The sequence below is a fragment of the Erythrolamprus reginae genome, chromosome 8 (genome assembly GCF_031021105.1).
Source record: "Erythrolamprus reginae isolate rEryReg1 chromosome 8, rEryReg1.hap1, whole genome shotgun sequence".
In the NCBI taxonomy this organism is placed as follows: domain Eukaryota; kingdom Metazoa; phylum Chordata; class Lepidosauria; order Squamata; family Dipsadidae; genus Erythrolamprus; species Erythrolamprus reginae.
This window is the reverse complement of record NC_091957.1, coordinates 37208602-37229206: the sequence shown is the minus strand read 5'-3', so window position 1 is coordinate 37229206 and position 20605 is coordinate 37208602. Positions and strand designations below refer to the sequence as shown.

At 43.6% G+C, this 20605-nt stretch overlaps 1 pseudogene; it reads left to right on the top strand.

The window, feature by feature from the left end:
- Positions 1-15847: 15847 nt before the first annotated feature.
- On the top strand, positions 15848-20257 carry LOC139171316 (claudin-3-like; annotated as a pseudogene).
- Positions 20258-20605: the final 348 nt, after the last annotated feature.

Here is a 20605-nt window from a genome sequence, read left to right as displayed (position 1 = left end):
TTTTTTTATTGTATGATAAGGACGTAAATACTTTCCCAATTTTCTAATTGCTTTTCATTTTTTTGTGGAATATGTACTTCCTGTAGACAAACAATATCTAAATTTTGTTTTTGTAATTTATTGAATATACTATTTCTTTTAATAAATGAATTTAAACCATTTACATTAATTGAGATTAACTTAATTTCTGTTCCCATCCCCCTTTATTTCCTTATTTGTCTTCTGTTTGTCCTGTTTTCTTTCTGCGCTCTTGTTAATATTCTTTCTTCCTCCTGTTCTTTATCTTTAGAGGTTCCTTCTTTCCCGCTATCTAGATCTATCAGTGGTTCTTCTGTCTCTTTTTGACTTTTTATTTCTATCCTCTCTTCCACTATCAGTTCTTCGTAGAATTCCTGTGCCATAAGTTCATTATCTATTTTTATTTTTTTTCCCCTTCCATGTGATAAGCATTCCCTCCGGGTTTAACCATCTGAAGGAGATTTTCTTTTTATTTAAAAGTTCTGCTAATGATCGATATCCTCTTCGGTTGTCCCTTAATTTTTTAGGTACTTGCTTAAGAACTCTTATTTCCTTCCCTTTATAAATTATTGCTTCATCTTTTGCAATTTTTAATATTTCATTTCTAGTTTCCTTTTTTACACATCTTACATGTACAGTAGTACCTCGACATACGAGTTTAATTCGTTCCGGACCTGGGCTCGTAAGTCGATCAACTTGTATCTCGAACGACTTTTCCCCATAGGAATTAATGTAAATCATTCTAATTGGTTCCAGCCCTCAAAAAAGTCACATAGTTAGTCTAAATTATGCAGAAAGACATGTTTTTAATGAAGAAATGTACATGTACATATAAATGAATAATAAAGTTTCTTACACTTAACTTGTAAACTTTCTTAAACTTTTACATTTACATATGTACACAGTAGCCTAATCATCTGTTTTTGTCTTTTTGGCTGCACTTTCACTTGGAGCAGCTCTTTTCATAAGAAATTTATCCAATGACATCTGCTTTTACCTGCTTTTCAAAATGTTGCGAATGTGAGTCAATGAGGTGTCATTGAAAAGTGCTGCTGAACGACTCGTGGCTACTTTCTCTGGGTGATTTTTTTCGATGAAACCAACAACGTTCTCCCACTGCGCTAGCATCGCTTTTATTTCACTGGTAGGAATGACTTCCTGTGGTTCCTGTACCTCTTCCTCACTACTGCTCATCTCTTGGGTCATCTCCGTCTGTTGCATCTCATGGAGCGCCTTCAGGTCCTCTGTAGAGAGCGGTTCTTCATGCTCTTCGACAAGCTCATTGATGTCACCCTCGTCTACCTCCAGACCCATACACTTACCGAGTGACACAATCTCCTCCAACGGGGTGTCAGTCTCGGTGACGTCCTCGGTCTCGCCCTCGTGCTCAGCAGAGTCCCTTGGTGCAACAGCAGCAGGCCACAACTTCTTCCACGCCGAGTTCAAGTTTCGCCTTGACACTTCTTGCCAAGCAAGGTCAATGATGCTAAGGCAAGAAACGATGTTAAAATGATCCTTCCAAAACTCACGCAGTGTCAAGTTGGTGTTCTCTGTTATGTCGAAACATCGGCGGAACAGATGCTTCGTGTACAGCCTCTTGAAGTTAGCTATGACCTGCTGATCCATTGGTTGCAGGATTGAAGTCGTGTTGGGTGGGAGAAAGAAAACCTTTACAAACTGAAATTCTTGAAGTATGTCCTCTTGAAGACCGGGTGGGTGGCCTGGAGCATTGTCGAGCAGCAGTAAGGCATGTAGGGGGAGTTTATTACTCAAAAGATATTTCTTCACCGTAGGACCAAAAACAAGATTTACCCAGTCCACGAAGAACTGCCTCGTTACCCATGCCCTTGCATTGGAGCACCACATGACATGGAGTTTTTCCTTTAGGATTTTGTGCGTCTTGAACGCGCGAGGATTCTCAGAATGGTACACGAGAAGTGGCTTTACTTTACAGTCACCCGACGCGTTTGCACACAATGCAAGGGTTAGACGGTCCTTCATGGGCTTATGTCCTGGCATGCGCTTTTCCTCGGCAGTAATGAAAGTCCTACGGGGCATTTTCTTCCAAAACAGCCCAGTCTCATCACAGTTAAATATCTGTTGAGAGACATAGCCTTCTTTTTCAACCAGGCTAGCAAAACGCATAACAAACTCCTCCGCTGCCTTGATGTCTGCACTCGCTGCCTCCCCACGCCTAACTACCGAGTAAATGCCACTTCTTTTTCTGAACTTGTCAAACCACCCATGACTTGCCTTGAACTCATCTGGATCTCCTGACGAGGATGGTTCATTTTTCTTTAGGTCGGAGAATATCGCACGAGCCTTCTCACTGATGATCGCCTCTGTTATTGTATCTCCAACCAGCTCCTTTTCTTTTATCCAAATTAACAATAACCTCTCCATCTCTTCATGAACAGACGTCCTAAGTTGGGAAACGATCGTCGCACCTTTTGCTGCTTTAACACCTTTAAGGAGGTCCTTCTGCTTCAGAATCGTACAAATGGTGGACGTACTGCGTTTGAACATCCTCGCAAGTTCAATAACACGAGTCCCTTTATCGTGCAAATTAATTATCTCCTGCTTCGCTTCTATGGATATTATCATCTTCTTCTTCTCAGCGGCCTTTGCACTACCAGACACTTTTTTGGGAGCCATGATGCACAAAAGTCTATACTCGCTCTAAACACCGACACCACCGAGACGAATTTTTTTTCGCACCGAGAAAACCGGAAGCCAACTAGAGTGGAAGTTCGGCTCGTATCCCGAATTTGAGCTCGGGTGTCGAACAGAAATTTCGCTCTCATCGTGGCTCGTATCTTGGAATACTCGCATGTGGAGCAGCTCGTATGTCGAGGTTCTACTGTACTTCTCTAGGGAGCTTATGTTTTCGGGTGTAGTTAGTATGCACCCTATAAATCTCATCTATTCTGTTAGCAGTTTCTTGCTTATCTTTTTGAAGTATATTAGCAATCATTTCTGTCATAGTCTCTACTAGGTTTTCATTTTTCTCCTCTTCTACATTTTGAAATCTGATATAAAATTCTGCTCTGTCGATCTCATAGCTAATTATCGATTCTTCTAACTCTTTATTTAATTGTATTAATTTTTCATCCATTCTTACTACTTTTTTATCATTTTGTTCTACTTTCTTTTCAATTTGTTCTATTCTCCTTTCATTTTTTCCCAAAATTTGGTGTATAATTTCAATTTTATTATCCATTTTTTGCATATCCTCTCTCATTGTCTTGTGGTTCCTATCTAATTTTTCCTGGAGTTTAAGCATAGTTTCTTGAATTGCCATTAATGCTTCCTGTGTTGTTTGTGTGGTGTTGCTAATATTGCTAGTACCATAATCAATGCCAGTGAAAGTTCATATAACTGGAAGCCAGAAATCTGAGCCACTTACTTCATAACCAAAGGATCTTCATTACCTCTGATCCGCAAAAGGCTTAGATTGAGGACTCTTAAGTTTGCTGAAACAAAACCAAGATGGAATGGTTTTGCTGTCATTTAAACAATGTGTGCATGCATAATCCCTAATGACATACAAACAAGGAAACAACATGGTTTAATAGTTCTTTCAATGCACTATAAACTGAACTGGCTCTTAATATAAATCTAGCCTAGAATATCAGTGAAACTAGAAATCAGGGACATTTGCTTTCCATAATATCTCTCAACATTTCCATTTCCACTTGATTTAGTAAAATAGGCTTAGCATCAGATCCCTAGCTTGATACTGCCATTCAAATGGAGGGAGGGAAGAACATGGGGATAAACTACTTTATCACCTCTTTCCTGGCACCTAAGCATCCTGCAGTCTTCTCATCTTTCGTTGGGATGACATCAAGAGGGAGGGCCATGTGGATTACTTCAGATCCTTGAAAGCGGAAGAAGACCCCAGGAATGGCTGCTTATCTGTTTCTCCAGAAGAGCATTACAATAAACATCTTCACACCGGTGGATTGGCTGGCATCTACATCAGAACGGAGGGAGGGGTTATAAAAAACTATCTCTAACTGCATAATATCGGAGGGCATTTAGAATCAGCTTTGCCTTTGTTCTTCTCAATAATAGATTCCTTTTGAAATACAAAGTTTCAAGAGTCTACACTTCCTTTGGAAAGAAGGAGAGGCAGGAACTTAGCTTGGGTCTTGATCAAAATGGTGGGCCAGGACTGCCATCCTACACTTGAGTTCCACAATCATTGGATGGTAGTCCGTCATGAACTGTGGCGGAAGGGAGCTGGCAGGGAGGAAAACTTAACTACTTCGGGTACCTTCTAGAGATACCCTCTCAAGGGGAAACTCTGCAAATGAAATGCAATGGCTATAACCTCAAATTGACAATCTCTGCAGCATATAAAAAGAATCTATACAAAATGTTCTATCGGTGACACTTCCCCCCTGGTAAGACTGACAAAAATATATCCTGGAATTTCCCCTAAATGTTGGAAGTGCAAAATAGAATTAGGGACATATTTTCACATGTGGTGGACATGCCGAGGGGTCAGGACCTATTGGAAGAAAATGCAAATTGGCTGAAAAATATTACACAAATTGATTTAGAACTAAGACCAGAAGTATTCCTACTAGGTATGATGGATCACAAAATCCACAAAGACAACAAATATCTGATCATCCATTTAACAGCAGGAGCAAGAATATGCTATGCTCAACCTTGGAAGAAAGAAACTATTCCCACCACCCTACAGATTTTATATAAAACTCTGGAACTGGCAGAAATAAATAGACTAATGATGAAAATAAAAGAAAAGGAAGGCACGTAATATTTCAAAGTATGGGATAAATTGTACAACTGGCTAAACAAAAATAGGATAATATAAACTAAACACATTTGCATAGGGGTATTATACGGAAAATATGTAGCGATAGGAAGATATAATAGAGATACAATAGAGATTAAAGAGAGCAAATAAAAGTAGTATATAAACCATGTAGTAGTAGTATAATTTATAAATGTGAACTGTATCAACTATAATATCAGCCTTCCATCCTTCCGAGATGTGTAAAATGAGGACCCGGATTGCTGGGGACAAGAGGCTGATTCTGTTAAAAAGTGCTATTGCTAACATGTTATAAGCCGCCCTGAGTTTAAGGAGAAGGGCGGCATAAAAATTGAATAAAAAATAATAATAATATAAAATTACTTGAAATTAAGAATCTTTATCAAGATGATAAAATTGCAATATGCCAAAAGATAAGATTGTAAGCATTTATACAATACGATATGGACTGCTGCACAAAATATAATAGCAGCAGGAATTAGATAATGAAGAGAGAACAAGGATATCTCTCTTGTTTTTAATTGTTTGCAAGTTTCTATTCTTTCTGTTTCTTTTCTTTTGAAATGATTCTATATGTATATCTGTAACGATACTGTATACTTTTGTATTTCTTTTCTAAATAAAAATGCAATGGCTCTCCAACTATCTTGCCATGGAAGAGACTGTTCCCAAATCATGTATTCAAATTTAATGGGGCATTGAGGGAACTGCAAGGGAAAGGAACTGGAGGGGGAAAGCTAACTGGGAAACGTTGGCGAACAAACTTCAGTTCTGACTTTGCTAGACTCTGAATCACTTGGCTTTTAGTAAAGTATACCTTTCAGTCTGAATACAACTAAGGGCTTTCCTCACCGAAATGTCCAGATTGTGGCAAGTCTAACACTGTGGGAGTGTTATTTATTTAGTTGGGACTTTCTACAACATAACCTGGCTCTAGACTCTGTGGAGAAATTGGCCAGCATGGGGTCTCTCTGTTGTCATTATTAAGGGGTTCCTGGCAGGTTATAAGAGATTTGGCTGTCACCTGGATTGGTATGTAAGGCTTTTATGTTCTTCTTTTTAACCCATTTGCTTCAGCTAATAATAAAGCTCAGAATCCCTTCATTTACTGGTGTCTTTATTGTCTCTGGATCCAAAAGAACCAATTTCTTGAGCAGGAAGTTGGAGTAGAAGACTTTCAAAGTCTCCCCCAACTCTATTATTCTGTAACCAGCTATAATCAGCTCTGATGGAGCAGATCAGGTAATTCAGACCGCAGAATCACAAAAACAGGAAAAGTTTGCAGGACAGAAAGCAATGGACGCCAGCGCAGGAGCAGCTGATCATCCCTGCCCAGAATCCTACAACAAGCTTTTTTTGAAAGAAAAGTCCCTGCAGTCTTGGGATGCTAGAAAACTCAGCTCCACTTGGAATGGGTAAGAAACAAGCTTTTTAAAAAGCAAAGAGATTTTTGGACAATTATAGTAAACAAAATTGGCTAAAAGGGGAACTTGTAATTACTGTGAACTGAAACCTGGGGGGGGGGGGTGTTTTTGGTGATAAGAAAAATACTAAAGTTTTTTTAAAAAATGAATTACAAATATTGCTAGGCAAAAAGTGCAATAAATTTCAGGTGAAATTTGTTGCTGCAATCCGGAAGCCAATTACAACACTATCATCAAACTTTTTTCCTGAAGTTTGGCCAGAAAGCAAAATTAACCTTGTTAATTCCAGAAAGCCCCATTCTTCAGACCTTGATGATACTCAGTATGGATTTTACACCAAGCATTAAAAGAAACATTGAAGCGTGTACAGCATAGTACTAAAAATGAAAAAGTTCTTTATAGCCATTTTTTATTCTGAATAAATTTGCCACATAGTTTGCATTTTTGCCCTTTAAATTTTGCCCCGAGTCCTCGGAGAGGGGCAGTATATAAATCAAATCAATCAAATAAATAAATAAATAAAATTGCTCAACCTAAGGCAGTTCGGAATCATAATCATTGCAAGACTAAGTTAATAGAATAATGGAATAACAGACCTTTGCCTATCCCTGTTCAAGTCTAACCCCCTTATCAATCAGGAGATCCTAGACCAGGGAAGTCAAACTCATGGCCCATGGGCCGGATGCAATATATATGGGCCACTCCCAAGCCAAATTTAGTGAAGGGGCAAGACCCGATATCTCACATGACACCGCTGTGATGACATGAGTTTGACATCCTTGCCCTAGACCAGTGTTTCTCAAATTGTAGGGCGGCCTCCCCTCCAATGCCAGGCGGGGCGTGACTTCAGGGAACATGCTTTTTTGCTGCAGGGGGTAGAGGTTTTTTGCACCAAACAATAGCACACAGCACAGAGAGATACAAAGTGCTATAACAAACCCTTAAGAGACCCCATGGAAAAATATTTAACAGGGATGAAAAGAGGAGAGAGATGAAGATAATGAGACAAACATAAGTCTCCCAAAAGCTAAGACAAGGAAATATGATGAAGTGTATGTAGTGCTTGGCTTCACTGTGACTATGGTGGAAGAGGAGGAAAGACCGCTGTGTTTACTATGTCTAAAAATGTTGGCAGCAGACATGAAGCCAAATAAATTAAGGCATCACTTAAACACATCACATCACAATCTCTCTGATAAGCCGCTTGAGTTTTTTCAGTGAAAACATGCTGAATATCGCAAACAATCTTCCTGACGGAGAGTTTGGGTGGTGCACAAAGTGTTTACTTCTTTGGGGGGGGGCTAACAGAAAATAATTGAGAAACATTGCCGGCCTAGACTATTTCAGACAGTCTATTCTTACAAACATCCAATATTGGAGCACCCACAACATCTGGAGGCAATTTTGTTTCACTGATGAATTATTCTAACTGTAGGAAATTTCTCCTTAGGTCTAGGTTGCTTCTCTCCTTAGTTAGTTTCCATCTTTGACTGGATTATCTGAACATATGGAACAAATTTATATTTGTAGCCCACTTTTATTCTATATATAACTCAAGGTGGCAAATATACACAACTGAGAGGCCACGTGCCCTCAGCACGGGGCCGACATTTGCGTTGGTGCCAGATGAAAGTGGCACTGACTTTCAGGTTGCTGGGAGAATGCTCCCAGAATGCTCAGCGCCGATCACATGGCCGGAAGTGACTGGGCTTAGCGAGCGGCCTTTTTAAAAGGCCTGCAATCCACCCAGCTCTTCCCTTCGTTATCCTGGTTGTTAGTAAGTGCAGACACCCACCCATCCTCTGCTCAATCTTGGGTACTTAAAGGTCACCTACCTGGGGGCCGAGTAGGAATTTTTTGCAGTCTCAGCACATTTCAGTCTAGATTGTTTTTTCGCCTACTCCATCCTGGAAGACGGAGAAGTGTATTTTGGTTATGTGGTGTGTCTGGGGGTTAATTAGGTCATATCAATTGACTAATTTCTTCTTGGTCACTGTTTGGCAGTAACGAGGCAGAAAAGGGTATCAGTAGCAACTGTGTGTTCTCCATTGGGCTTCTTTTGGAAGATGATCGGCTGCCCCTTGCCACAATTCATGCTGCCTACACGACCGGGGTGGTGGAGAGGGAGTGCCTTTGGGGCTCACTTACATCATTTCCGGTTCCGGGTCATGGGGGTGAGCCCTCCCACACGCTCGAGGTGTGGCTTTCAGGGCTGGGCGTAAGCTAAAGTTAGCCTCACACTGCCCAGGCTGGAGTTACGCCCAATTAGTTGCCCAAGTATGTTACACATAGGAATTTCCGCCCCATTTAGTGATCTCTGCAAGTCTTCTATAGTTATATTTAATAAATTGACCCCTGTTACCCAGCTCTCGTGTCTGTGTGTTATTCCGCATCCAACACAATACCCTTCCTTCTCTTCCTTCCTCCTCTTTTCCCCACAGCCACCCTGTGAGATGGATCGGGCTGAGAGAGGGGACTGATTTGAAATCACTGAGATGGCTTTCAAAAAGCTAAGACAGGCTTGGAACTCATAATCTTCTAGTTTCTAGATTGGTGTCTTGATCATTACACCAAAAGAACCGTTGTACATACCTGAACGGTCTTCTCGATGCACTGGAAGGAGAGTCCAACATGGGTAATTACCAATCCTATTGGTAGAGACTGAGTTAATTTAAATATTTAAATGCGAGGTAGTCACCGCCCCTTAGCAGCCCCCAATACCTCAGTTTTAAAAACGAAGACAGTATAGAGGTAACACAATTTATTGAACTTTAACCATATAACAATTAACATATAAACCTCGCAACTCAAATACTCCGGCGACCTGGCCACTACGCCGGGTGGGTTTGGACTCTCCTTCCAGTGCATCGAGAAGACCGTTCAGGTATGTACAACGGTTCTTCTCCACTGCACTGGGAAGGAGAGTCCAACATGGGATATACCAAAGTTCACATCCCTTGGGAGGGAAAAGGCTGTGCCACGGTCGACGGAGAGGAACAAACCCTCTGCAACACACGTCTCCCAAAGGAAGCTTCAGCCGAAGCAACCGAGTCCAGTCTATAATGACGGATGAAGGTTGTAGGCGAAGCCCAAGTCGCTGCCTTGCAAATGTCCTCAATAGATGCTTGGGTATTCCATGCGGCAGACGCGGCCGCACTTCTAGTGGAATGCGCAGTTATGCCCGCCGGAGGCGATTGAGACCTGGCTTTGTACGCTTCTGCAATACAATCCTTAAGCCAGCGACTGATAGATTTAGATGAGACCCCTAGTCCCATAGATCCTTGAGCAAATGATACAAACATCCTGTCAGTCTTCCTGAACTGATCAGTCCTCCTGATATAAATCTTTAAGGCCCTCCTAACATCTACCTTGTGCCACCTCAACTCCAACGGATGTTGACCATGAGTACAAAAATCAGGAAGGACCAACTCCTGCGATCTATGAAACCCAGAGTTGACCTTGGGAATAAAGGCCGGATCTAGTCTAAGCACCACTCTGTCCGAGTGGAACACACACAAATCTGACCGAGTGGACAGAGCAGACAATTCTGATACTCGGCGCGCAGAAGTGATCGCCACAAGAAATGCAGTCTTTATTGTCAGCAGACGAAGTGAAATAGTCCTGAGCGGCTCAAAGGGAGGTGAAGTAAGAGCTTTCAGTACGAGAGCCAAATCCCAGGTCGGAAACCTATGTACCGGAGGAGAATGGGAATTGACAGCTCCTTTAACAAATTCCCGTATCCAAGGGTGTTGTGCTAGTGAACGGGAAAACGGTACCTGTACAATGGTTGCCAGAGCTGCTATTTGTCTTTTCAATGTATTTGGCGCTAAACCTCTGTCAACACCTGCTTGCAGAAACTGTAACACCAAAATGACCGAAGCTTCTTGAGGGTTAGCACGTTGTTCTAAACAAAACCTACAAAAGGCTGCCCATGTAGCTTGGTAAATCCGGACCGTAGACGGTCGACGAGCAGCCTGCATGGTATCAACCACATTGTCCGGGATACACTGTTTCGTCAACCTGAGCCTCTCAAGTGCCAGGCGGTCAGCTGGAACCACTGCGGGTTCGGATGACACACTGACCCCTGGCATAACGATATTTCGCAATCTGGAATCCTCCACGGGGAGGACACCGAAAAGGCTGACAGGTCGGCAAACCAAGGGCGTCTTGGCCAATGGGGAGCCATCAATATCAACTCCGCTCCTTCTTGCACCATCTTGTCCAACGTTCTTTGAATCAGGCATGTAGGCGGAAATGCGTAAAGGAGACCTTTGGGCCAGGGAGACAACAGAGCGTTGACCCCCTCCGAACCTGGGGTTGCGAACCGGGAATAAAACCTGGGCAATTGGGCGTTGTCCGGGGTTGCAAATAGATCCACTGACGGTACCCCGAAGCGGCGGACTATGCTGTTGAAAAGAGCCGGAGCGAGTCTCCATTCCGAGGGATCTATGGTCGCCCTGCTCAACCAGTCCGCCTGCACGTTGCTGGTCCCCGCAATGTGCTCCGCTCTCAATGAAGACAGATGACGTTCGGCCCAATCGAAGAGAGCTGTAGTCTCGAGCATTAGACGCTGTGACTTCGTGCCCCCTTGATGATTGAGATGGGCCCTGGTCGCTACATTGTCTGTTAGAACCAGTATGTCTCTGCCCTGAACCCAGGAGGAAAAGGCCTGAAGTGCCAGAAACACTGCCCTGAGCTCCAGAAAGTTGATATTGATAGGAGCTAGGTCTTCCTGGGACCATAAACCCTGAGCCATATGGGGACCCATGTGAGCCCCCCAACCCGACAGACTCGCATCCGTGGTCAGAACCAGATGGTCGTGACTGTGGAGAGGAGAGCCCCGAAACAAGGCTGGGGACAACCACCATCTGAGAGAGTGCTTCACGCTTGCTGGAATCCTCACCTGCCGGTGAGAATGACTGACCTTGACCTTTTGGTACGGGAGTAGGAACCACTGGAGCCTCCTGATGTGATATCGAGCCCATGGCACGATTCCAATAGCTGAAACCAGAGTCCCGAGTACTTTGGACAACATGGCCAGCGAGACCTGATGTTGTCGACACAGGTCGCTGACCAGTCGCCGAATGTTGAGAAGCCGTTCCGGTGTCAAAGAGACCGTGTCCTGGGTGGTATCTATAATCGACCCCAGATGTTGGATGCTGGTAGAAGGCACAAGATGACTCTTTTCCTCGTTGATGGTATAGCCGAGGCTCTCCAGGACCTCCCGTGTGAGAGCCAAGTCGTGCTGCGCTCGAGGCAGTGACTTGGACATCACGATGATGTCGTCCAAGTATGCCATCACCCGCACAGACCGTGCCCTGACATGCGCCGTCAATATGTCCATTAGTTTTGTAAATGTCCGAGGCGCAGATGACAGGCCGAACGGCATTGCCCGGTACTGGTAGTGAGTACCGTTGAGGCAGAACCTGAGAAAACGACGATGAGCCGGCCAAACAGGAATATGCAGGTAAGCATCTTTCAGGTCTATTGACGAAAGAAAGTCGTGATGACGAATAGAGGCGAGAATCGACTGGAGAGAGTGCATGCGAAATCTCCGATACCGGATGAAGACATTGAGAGATTTCAAATTGAGGATCATGCGGAACCCTCCTGATGCTTTTGGTACAAGGAAGACGATGGAATAAAAGCCTGTTCCTTTGGCATGCTCGGGCACTCTCTCTATCGCCTTGATGTGCAAAAGATGTTCTATTTCCCGCTGCAAATGAAGAGTTTTCAACGGATCGCGGGTCGATGGACACTGGACAAAACGTTGAGGTGGGGGCTGAAGAAACTCCAGACACAACCCCTGCGAAATTGTGGCTATCGCCCATTTGTCGGTGGAGATACTTCTCCAGGAGGCACTGAAAAGTTGTAGTTTGCCTCCTATGGGCGCTAGCGAAAGAAAGTCACTTGGAGTTGCGCTTGAAGCCTCGTTGGTTTCCCCTGAAGGGTCACCTAGCCTGCTGATACCCCCTTGGTCGGTCTTGAAACGGTGCACGGTCACCCCGAAAGGTTGACTGACCATACTGGCCCTGCTGAAATGGCCTGACATTCTGACCCACCGACGAGGAGGAGTCCCAGCGAAATGGCTGGCGACGATTATAAGGATTAGCCCGACGCTCCTGCCGTCTGTACGCTCTGGGAAGGGACTTCCGTTTGTCCTTATCCTCAATTAGGACCGGATCCAACGCTTCCCCAAACAATTTCTCTCCTTGGTATGGAGAGGACGCCAGGTTCCACTTGGACTTGAGGTCCGCCGGCCAGTTCCTCAGCCAAAGGAGTCGTCTGGAGGCCAGAGAGGTCGCCATCCCCCGAGCCGAAAACTTTGCTGCATGCAGGGTGGCATCGGCGGAAAATTCAGCTGCCGCTAGCAGCTTACTGATGTCCTGTCTTAAACGGCCATCATCTGGGCCTAGACGGGCCTGCACCTCTTGCAGCCATATTATTGAGGCCCGGTTGAAAAATGAGGCCGCCGCAGCTGCCCGAAACCCCCAACTGGCCATTAAGTGCGACTTACGCAATAAAATCTCCGCCTTTCTATCTTCTGGCTTAAGGCTATCGCCAGTCTCAGAAGGAACTAAAGCCTTTGAAATTAGAGTCATTACAGGCTGATCAATGGGTGGAAACTCCAATAACTTTTCCATATCCTCATCCAGCGTATAGAATTTACGCTCCATGACCGAAGGTCCCTGAGCAGCTGCTGGAGTGAGCCAGGGACGCTTAAGGCCTTGTCTGAAGATTTCTGAAGATGGCACATGGTCAGTCTCAGGCTGGGGTTCTTTAAAGAGGACTGTAGATGGTTTAGGGTCCTCCGTGGAATCTGTAGCTTTGGTAGGACCTGGCAGGTCCACTGTTTGTTTAGCCTTATGAAGCAACACCTTAAAGAAGGATGACTTGAAGAGACCTGCTACCACTGGTGCTTCAGGAGCGGTCTCGTCATCAGAGAAATCATACTCCTTCTCTGTGTCTTCTATCTGGGAAGGTTCTTCAACCCAGGACCCCATACCCGAGAGGGGCGGTACTGACCAAGGATTTCTGGTTGGGCCAGGGCGTGTGTCCTGCACTCTTGTTGCCATCCCCTGCGAATAAGCATCAGTAACAAGCTCCTGCAAGGCTGGAGACATCTGTTGCCAGGTATCAGGGTTTACTCTGAGTCCAGCTGCAGTGGGAGTAAAGGTTGCTGTAGGCCCACTCTTAAATGAATGTGCAGCAGAAGCAGAAGCAGGCCTAGGTTGACTAAGGCCTGAGGCAGCATAAACGGGTTGAGGCAGAAATGGGGCCTGCCTTTCTGGTGACCAATCCCTCTCTGACAAGGCCTCCACGGTACCCAACTGGGGAGCTTGCAAATCCCTGGTTTGGAACACCACTTGCGCAGGGAGAGGCGAGGCAATTCTAGGTGTCAGAATGGCTGCCTCCAGCCTCTGCTCCAAAGCCTTAATCCTTCTCTCTGCCTCTTTGAGGGATGTAGATGAAGGCTTAGATTTTTCCTTTGGCTTTGGTTTGCCCTTATCCTTGGGCACACTGGGGGAGGAGATTTTTTCAGGAATTTTATCCTCCATTACTTACAATTAACAGTTGTTATAATCAACAAAGATCTGGAGAGTCAGAGAAATAACGGTCTTCACAATAACTCTCGCAAAATGGTGACTAATCACCTCAGCAATCCACGCATGCGCCCTGCAGCCTAAATCTGGCTTGCTGATTGGCCAGTAGCATCGTAGCAATGGCGGGCGCGCGAAAAGACGCCGAAAATGGCGGATCGCCAATTCACCTCCAGCTTCCTTCGGGGCTTATCACTGACCCCAATAGAGGAAGCAAGGCCACCGTCCCTCGTTCTATTGCCTTCTTCGCCGATCAGAGCGGCTTTCAAGGCTCCCAGGAACGGCGATAACAGCGGCGGCGGCGGCTTTTCCTCTCACCGCCGAACAGCTGAGAGGCGCTGGCGCCGCGCCAGGATTTTTCGCGCTCTCAGAAGCCGCTTCACAGACCTTCCAGTGAGGGGGCCGGACCCCCTCACCTTCGGCCGCCAGCCAGGTTTGGCCACTGAGGCCAGTGACCCCAGGCTGGGTCGCTCCCCGCTCAGAATTGTACCCACGGAGGGAAGGGAAACTCGGGGAGAAAAACGGTGGGGGTGGTGTCCACGGAGGACAGAGACCCCTTGAAGAAAAAACTCCTCTTCAATCTGTGCCTGTAGAAAGGAAGAGAAGAAAAAACAACATTAAAAAGGTTATTTATTTATTTATACATATTCACTTATTTAACATATCACTACTACTTATGTAGAGGAAGAAAACTCAAGTCTCTACTCTTAGACTGAGTTTTTAAAACTGAGGTATTGGGGGCTGCTAAGGGGCGGTGACTACCTCGCATTTAAATATTTAAATTAACTCAGTCTCTACCAATAGGATTGGTAATTACCCATGTTGGACTCTCCTTCCCAGTGCAGTGGAGAATGTTTGATACTTTATTTGATGAGCTGTATTGATACTTTCTGACATGCCCGATAAACCTTACTTTACAGAAGTACAGGACTTACCCCATTCCGGAATCAGGGCTTAGTTTTTTAAACTATTTGAATCCTGTTTGGAGTGGAAGAATAACTTAGAAGACAAAGTGTTCACTTCCAGCCCTTCTTCCCTTCTTCTCCACTTCTGGTTCTTTGTTTTTACCTCTTTCATATACATTTTGATCCCTTTGTTGTAAAGCATCTTCTGTGAACACTTTGTATTTCTAAATTGCTTTAGGAGGGAATTTGGTGGAAATAAATAGTTGATAATAACTTAAAATGGCAGATTGAGAGACAAGATATTTAGCACATTATCTTGCATTAAGACTACACTACATCCATTGGCCTATTTTGTTTGAATAGAAATGTGTGTGATAAGTTAAAAGAAAAAGTGGGGACTATTGACTGAGATTTGTCCTTTGGAATTCTGTCATTTGGCAGTTGAGGATGGGAGTTGGAATGTCCAGTGACAGTTGAAAATGGATGTTTTGGAGGAGGAAGGAATCATTCAGCATTGGAGAGGGTGAGAGGCAGCAGCAATCTATCTATCTGTGGCCACCCACTGAGGACACTTTGGGTTTTACCTTCAAATGCAACTCCACTGCTTCTGCGTAAACTGCCTGGTACTCTGATACCAGTTCATTCAAGCCACACTACACTTAAAGTGAATGAGGATCAAAAACACTGGTACACCATAGAAGAATCATTTGGGGGAGGGGGGGTCACAAATTATTTATTTATTTATTGCACTTTCATAATATAAATACAATATTCTATTTATCCATGAAGAAATTCTGCCTACTGTGTTGTACCCTTGTTTGTGTGTCATTAGGGATTAACCACCCATGCATGGTATAAATGATTGTTAAGCTATTTCATCTTGTTTTTGTTTCAGCGAAAGTAGAGTCACCAACATGGTTGATAATCTAACTCTTTTACCAATCAGACGTAACGAAGATCTTTTCATTGCAAGGTAAGTGGCTCAGATTTCTGGCTTCCAGTAATGTGAACTTTCATTGGCATGTATTTATGTTTAATATTTAAATAATATATACTGTTCAGTTTGTAGTGGATAGAAAGAATTGTTAAAATATGTTAAAGTGTGGGATAGGATTTCTTAACTTTTGATCATCGTAACATGTCTGATTTTGTTCACATTTTATGAAGTTCTGTAACCACTAAAATAACACCTTGCTTTTTTCTTGACCATTGGTTACTTGATTGGTATATTAATAACTGTATATTTGACTGAAGCCTTTTATAATATATATCTTTTGATAAGCAACTTAAAATAGTTTTAAAATGTTATTTTTCAGACTTGAATAAAGAAAAATAAGCTTTTTTTAACAGTTGTAAACTGTTCAGAATCACTATATATATCATTAAATGTATATTGCTAACTGTTCAGTATCACAATATACATCATTAAATGTATATTGCTAAGAAACAAAATGGGAGGGAAATTTATTCCCAATGGAATGAATACACTTCTAATTTGCTCATTTTGATATGAAGGTCTGTATAACCGTATAAATATATGATGCACTATTTTGTTTGGATTTGATTTCAGGAATCATACATTTATCTATAGAAGCAATAAATCACTTAATTAGTAACTACTAAATGAAAAAGAATCGGTGATTGCAAAATAATCGGCCTGGATAGGTTAGTTAGGTGGTTCTTTGGATGGTTTTTGTGTATTATTGCATCAACCACTGAACCCTGGAGAATGTGGCCCAAGGAAAGTCAGGATGGCATGTATCCTGCAGTGGTGTAGATTGGAATCTGCAGACCCTGTTATTTGCACAGCACCCACCCAGAAAACACTGTGGGTTTTCCTTACTGTGAGGAATTCACTGAAGACATGAGGATGCTCCCTGAAGAAATATTTTTGGCTCAAGATCTGATGACCTTGAGTTGCTTTGTAGGAGCTGTGGCCATAGATTTCATGAGCTTTGCCTTAGGGATTGTTGTCAAAACTATCAGTAAAAAAAAAACATTTGTCCTCACCTCATATATCGTTGGAGGCTACCTAACTTTTTTTAATCAGGGATCATGGTCTTAATTCCAGTTTCCTGGAACGTGTATTCCATCTTGGTTAATTCATTTATTTTATTTTATTTGTTTGCTTTGTCACATACGTATTGGTGGTATACCAAGATATAATATTTATTTATATGATACTCGTAAAAGAGAAACATTAGGACAGGGGACGGAAGGCACCCTGGTGCATTTATGCGTGTCCTTTATTCAGCCATTATGTTTCCTGAGTCCTTGCAAATACCTACAGTTGCAAAGCACCAGGAGGTTGGTGCTGCTATTTATGTTGGCTACAGTGCTGCCTTTTCATTCCTGTTGAGTGGCATTATGATTGTCTGTAATAAAAGTGTTTTGGAAAAATGTGCAGAAAAGGAGTTTTCACCCCCAGCAGATGTATCACTGACAACCACTCATAAAAGTTTGATTCCTCAGTGATCATTAATGTACAAAATAAAGAGAAGCCTGAGCCCAGTGACTATGAGTTAACATCTGTACATTATGTGGATATAAATAAAAAATTGTCACAATCAATTCTATTTCTCCTCGAAGAGGCTAAAAAAAGTCCATATTACACGAGTTATTCCATTCCAGTAAACACAAATTGCTAATGTTTGTCTACTCTTATTCTATCATATTTCCACTTTTCATTTTACAGTTGCAAAATTATTCATTTCATATTGCTGTTATTAATAAATAGGAATAAATAAATAAATACTGGATGGTGTGTTACTTTTGCTAAGATGATTTTTGGATTCCTTTCCAGGTTCACAATTCAAGGATTCTATATCTTCTGAAGTTCTAGGTCTGATTCCACCCAACCAGTCTGGTGCTTGGCTCCCTCAGGATATGTCTGGGGATGAGGTCAAAAAGTCGAGATGATATGACACAACAAATTACCTTACTCCTCCAGACTTCAATTACTATGTTTAGAAAATGCACAGCTACGCCGCTTCCGAACTGATTTCATTGTTGTTCATAAAATCATACATCACAATGTACTCCCTGTTAGCAACTACTTCACCTTTAACAACAACAATACAAGAGGATGCAATAGATACAAACTAAATGTAAATCGCTTCAAACTAGACTGCAGAAAATACGATTTCAGCAATAGAGCGGTCAATGCCTGGAATTCAGTACTGGACTCTGTTGTTTCTTCCTCCAATCCCAAAACCTTCAACCTTACATTATCTATAATAGACCTCTCCCCTTTTCTAAGAGGTCTGTAAGGGGCGTGCATAAGTGCACCTTTGTGCCTACCCTTCCTGTCCTAATGTCTTTTTTATCTTTTCTATCTCTACTTTATACTTATATTATGTTAAACATACTACAATACAAATAAATAAATAAACAAATAAATAAAATAAATAAAATATCCATCAGCATGCAAATAAAACCCTACCTGCCCCTCCCTTTTAACAAAGGAAACAAAAGGGTGGGTCTTTACATGGTTAAAGCTGCCCACTTTCTTGACCCCTCCCACTTGAGCCACATGGGACTCCCTTTAACCTAATTCGACAAAATTTGTCTTGGCTTGCCGGGTGGCTGCTGGAGCAAAGCCAGGAAGCATGAAATAAAACTGGAGAGCAACAGGAAAACTATTGTGAATGAAACCAAATAAACAGGGAGTTCCTGTCTAGGAAGACCCAAGAGTCATCTTGACTGGATGGAGACATTCCATATGCTAAAAATACTTTGCTGACCGTAAAGGGCTTCAAATAGCCTCCCTGCTAGACAAGACAGAGCCAGGGATGCTTGACAGCATGGAAGTGGGTGTTCTGATGCACTTTTTCTCAGCCCCGTATCATTGAGGCTTCTCCTGCCTCTTGCATTCAGCCTGCCAACCCTGGAGGCCATCTTTTCCCTTGGCTGTTCGGGGCTGCCACACTTAGTGGCTGTGGGAAACGGGGAGCAAGGGTTGCAGGGAGTTGCAAGGATAAGATCTAGCCATAATCGCATTCCATCCTCTGAGTGCCAAGGTCATTCGGTCTGCATCTGGAGGGGCATGGCTGAGAGGCTCCTCCAGTTGGGACGGTGCATTGATTGGACCATGTGATGGGTCGGTCATCTGGGGGTGCAGGGGAAGGAACCCGGACTTTCTTTTGGGTGGGGAAAACCTGGAAGCTTTCAGATTCGGGTTTTTCCCCAGGTGTGCCAGTATGGCATCTCTAATAAAATGGAACCCTTGAGGACATTCTAGTCTTGGAGTCTTCTTACATTGGGGTGGAGGGGAGTACTTGGAACCCTGGCATTAACCTGAATCTGCTCTAAAATTTTAACCAGTTCCCCAACCTCTGGGGTGCTGTTCGGGGTACTGAGCCCCAAGGTTGACCCGTTAGCAGATGGCACAAAGACTCTAGGAAGATTTTATCACTAACACATATTAACTGAGATTGATGTAAGCTCCCTGTTTTCCCATTATTTTTTCTACTTATGTGCTATAAAACTAAAAACTATTATGAATGTATATAAAAAATTGGCAATGATCTGTAAATAGATGTACAGTGATACCTTGTCTTACAAACTTAATTGGTTCCGGAACGAGGTTCTTAAGGTGAAAAGTTTGTAAGATGAAACAATGTTTTCCATAGGAATCAATGGAAAAGCGATTAATGCGTGCAAGCCCAAAATTCACCCCTTTTGCCAGCAGAAGCGCCTGTTTTTGCGCTGCTGAGATTCCCCTGAGGCTCCCTTCCATGGGAAACCCCACCTCCGGACTTCCGTTGCCAGCGAAGCACCTGTTTTTGCGCTGCTGAGATTCCTCTGCAGCATCACAAAAACACGGAAGTCCGGAGGTGGGGTTTCTCATGGAGGGGAGTCTCAGGGGAATCCCAGCAGTGCAGAAACGGGCGCTTTGCTGGCAACGGAAGTCCGGAGGCGGGGCATCCCAGCAGCGGCGGTGGGTTTGTAAGGTGAAAATAGTTTGTAAGAAGAGGCAAAAAAATCTTAAACCCCGGGTTTGTATCTTGAAAAGTTTGTATGATGAGGCGTTTCTAAGACGAGGTATCACTGTATTTCTATATGTAATAAAAACAAACAAAAAAAGATGCCAGGAAGATAGAGGAGAGAAGGAGCCACATCGAGACCCTCTACTCCCCCTCCGAATCTGAGTGGAAGGCAGTGGAGGCCGCTGAAGTGGAATGCCAATAGGTTGCCTGGTCCAAAGAGCCAGCACCCTGGCAGACCACTCAACCGGATCCCTGTCTGTGGGGTGAGGCTGCAGGAATCACGCCATCCCAGGAGTTGCTGACCGGGGCGACACTGCAGGACCAGCAGATGCAGGTGAGCAGAGCGGAGCAGACCCAAGCCCTCAAATGGAGAGCACCGGGACCGGCTGATCTCAGTGATTCTGGAGAATGGGGCTTTCCACCACCAATGCAAAGCCAGTCGTTGGTGGGTCTACTAGAGCACTTTGGCCAACTCAGCATGGGCAGCCTCCCACAAGTTCACAACCTCCAATAACCTGCCCACTCGGTTGGATTTTGCCTCAGCCCATGTTCATCCTCCTGGGCCAGGGGTCCACTCATCGGTTACTTGGACCCTGACACAGCATAGGACTGGCACAGTCCCATTCATAATGAGGAGTATATTTATATAACAATTCGCAACAGTCTACGTTTGGGAATCTGATTATATGGGAGGCAGTGTTCCCTCTAATTTTTTTTTGGGGTGGGCGGAAAAGTATAGTGTCTGAGCGGCAGTCCCTTCGGGACTGGGCGGCACAGAAATGATAAATAAATAAATAAACAAACAAACAAACAAAAAACAAATAAAAAACCCACCCTGTTTTGCCTCAGAGAATTTCAAAAT